General features: G+C 35.9%; 1 pseudogene; it reads left to right on the forward strand.

Moving 5' to 3' along the window:
• The first annotated feature begins 640 nt into the window (after positions 1–640).
• LOC149845227 (hyperosmolality-gated Ca2+ permeable channel 1.8-like) lies at positions 641–2739 on the forward strand (annotated as a pseudogene).
• Positions 2740–3514: the final 775 nt, after the last annotated feature.

The raw sequence follows: 3514 nt of genomic DNA on the forward strand, positions 1-3514 counted from the left end.
TATCGCTTCTCTAAGAAAATACCTTAACTAATGGCCGCCCTTACCTTTTATAGCCCAAAATGCCACTTGTTGATCACCCCTTCGATTGAGGATATCGGTATGCACATCAAGTAACCCTCCCAACTTTGAGCATGCATCATTAGGATCAACCGAAAAGTGTTCGATGCTAATGGCTATTTCATCATCCTCATCAAATCGGTGATAAATTTTATTGCTCAGATCATCAAAAATTGGAGAAAGATCTGCATCTTCTAGCCAACGATCAAGTGCTACACAAGCTTCATGTGGATCTGTGAAGAATTCCACTAGATTCAAACCAATAAACACTTGATTAAGATATGCACATTCCTCGTGAGGATCAATGAAAATGAGAAAAGATATATAAAAAAAATTGATCGAATCAAGATCCCTTCTCGCATTTCGCTTAGCTAATTCGCCTTTAAGATCTGCAAGTCCATTGAGGGTATGCTTGATATGTGTAACAACCCAAACTCACCCCTGAAAATTTGCAATTTTTTTTAAACGATTACATGTTTTTAAATCATTGTGGAAAGACAACCCATAGATCTATGGCATATTACAGATTTCATATCCACTAAACCAACATCCATTCCAAAACATAAATTTATTCAGCATTCGAATGGCAGTATCCGTATTTGCGTTGGTGTTCTTTTACATGATACCTATAGCTTTTGTGTAATCACTGGCAAATCTTTATGGTTTAGATAGAGTTGCTCCCTTCCTCAGGCTAGTGATTGAGTTGTAAGTATTTCAGTTAGACTGTTGATATTTATGGAAATTTTGTGTTGTCATGCTGATTTCTAATTCCTTGCAAGTTTCTTTTTTTTGTTTGAATGTGATTTTTCTATTTTCTCTTTAATGGTACATGTTCTCCTTTCTTAGTGCATTCCTTTCAATGAAGACTAATGGCCACAGCTTATGAGAACTAAAATCCATCTTAACTGCATGTGATTTTGCCTATTTTATGTGATAGAAATAATTTGTGTAGTTTTACGAATTTTCTTTTTCTCATCCTAGAAATGCCTATGTGTTGCATCACTGATTTGCTAATATTCTGAATGTTTATGTCATCAGGAAAGTGATCAAATCATTCGTTCAGGGTTTTCTTCCTGGACTTGCACTAAAATTTTTCTTCTATTTTCTCCTTAAAATCTTGATGGTAATGCCTAAAGTTGAAGGCCATGTGTCATTGTCGAAGCTAGAAAGAAAAGCAGCAGCCAAATATTATTACTTCATGTTGGTGAATGTATTCTTGGGGAGCATAATTGCCGGAACAGCTTTTCAACAGCTTCCTTCATTTATACATCAACCACACCAAGCGAGTAAGGCCCTCTGATCCAACAACAGTTGGCTTGTGTGTGTGTGTGTGTGTGTGTGTGTGTGCAGCATTTAGGAAACTGAGAACATGGATCAATGAAAGCCCATGGATTGGCCTTCACATCACTTGCTTACTCATCACTTGCTTCAAGCATGGAGTGTTTAAATTTGCATAGGCAATCTTAGAGGTGGTTACACTTTTACAGGGTCCCAAAAACAATTGGAGTATCAATTCCAATGAAGGAAACATTTTTCATGACATACGTAATGGTTGATGGTTGGGCTGGTAAAGCTAGTGAGATTCTCCCGCTGAAGCCATTGGTCATATACCATCTTAAAATTATGTTCTTGGTAAAAAAAGTGAGAGAGAGAGAGAGATCGTGCAATGGATCCGGGGAACATTGGGATTCCAGAGAATCTTACGAAACTTCAGCTATATTTTCTTCTTGGGCTTGTGTATGCAGTTGTTTCTCCACTCCTTCTACCATTTATGGTCATTTCCTTCAGCTTAGCATTCCTTGTTTATCGCCATCAGGTTAGTTTTTTCTTCTTCTTAGCAGTAAACCTGGAAAGGCTATATTTGAGAAAAAAATAATCTGAAACTCAGTTTATCCAAAATCCAGTTGGTCAATGTTGGGGGATCTACATACTAATAAAAACATACTGGACATGAAAAAAGATATGAACTATGATTAGTGATTGATAATTACAAACTTAGATTTTAAATATGTTTTATAGTTCAACACTGTTATATCTGATCTTTTCATCATTGTATGTTTGGGCTTTGTTGGTTATCTATCAATTGCTAATTTTGTAACATTAGTACAGTAGCAGATTTTATAATTTTTTTTTCCTTTTGTTCATTATTTTCCTTTTATTCATTTATTGTACTCTTTTCCAACTTGTAGATGCTATAGTATCAATTCCCAGATGACTTGTTTATTAAATAACTCTCTTTTGGACATGACAGTGATAATATGCACGAAGTATTAGATTTTGACAAACATTTATCCTTGTGATGCATGTTTCGATGTTTGTACCACCTGTGGACTCTGGTTGTCTTCATCTTGTCATCATCTTAACTTTGTACCACCATTTATCCTTTCTGTGTCAGGTGATATGTATTTACAGTTGCAAACAACTTTTGATTTTATGTTGGTTCTCCAGATTGTCAATGTTTATGATCCAGTATATGAAAGTATAGCTGCATTTTGGTCGCACATTCATGGGCGTATAATTGCAAGCTTGATAATATCACACTTCCTTCTGCTTGGTCTTCTCAGCACAAAAAAAACAGCCAGCTCCACTCCTCTTCTTACCATTCTTCCTGTACTGACATTCTGGTTCCACAGGTATTGCAAGAAAATATCCAACCCGTTTGCATCCCTAATTGTACCTTGAATTTATATTGTATTAATGTATAAAAATGCAATGCAACCCTGAAGGCAAATTTTGTCAAACCATCCTACTTTTCTCATCAAATATGAAACCAAGAAATTGCATGGAGGTTGTTCGTTCCATGCATGGCGGTTGGTGGGCTGTCCTTATAAGACCAATCCACCTCTGGATCCGTAAGCATCAGTGATCTATCCAAAATGACTCTTACCAAATCCTCATTCATGCCACGTGTCACCACACGTTCAGATCCGGACCCAGTGAAGTGCTAATCTTGATCAGGTCATGGACCCACCTCGATCCTGACTGTTTACGTGTTTGGTCCAACAAGGATGATGACTAAATTACAGTCACAGTTTTCATCCTTGGAATTCTTTCTTCTTTGAAAATAAAATCTTGAAAGTTAAAAAAAAAATATTTTTTTTCGAAAAATATCAAGAAAGCCTAATAAATCAAAAAGGCAAAAATAAGCAATAAATTAAATTCAAGTGCCTTTTGATTGATAGTGTATTTTCTAGGGATGTCAATAGATTGAATTGTATCTGCTATCCGACCCAATTGGATTCCGTTGAGTTGCAATTGTTAAGTCAAAACCGTATGGTCTTGATTTTTTGCTATCGAATATGACAAATATCTGAATTTGACAGATATCCAAATCTGTTTGCATGTAAAAAAGCAATTCTAGTATGATCTTTTCACCTTTCGAATCTGAAACCAAATTCCAATCAGTTTAGCCAACATCCGATTAGTCTAACATGGTATTTGGTCACATCCGATCTGG

This window comes from Nuphar pumila, chromosome 2, assembly GCF_984573655.1.
Source record: "Nuphar pumila chromosome 2, dmNupPumi1.hap1.1, whole genome shotgun sequence".
Taxonomy (NCBI): domain Eukaryota; kingdom Viridiplantae; phylum Streptophyta; class Magnoliopsida; order Nymphaeales; family Nymphaeaceae; genus Nuphar; species Nuphar pumila.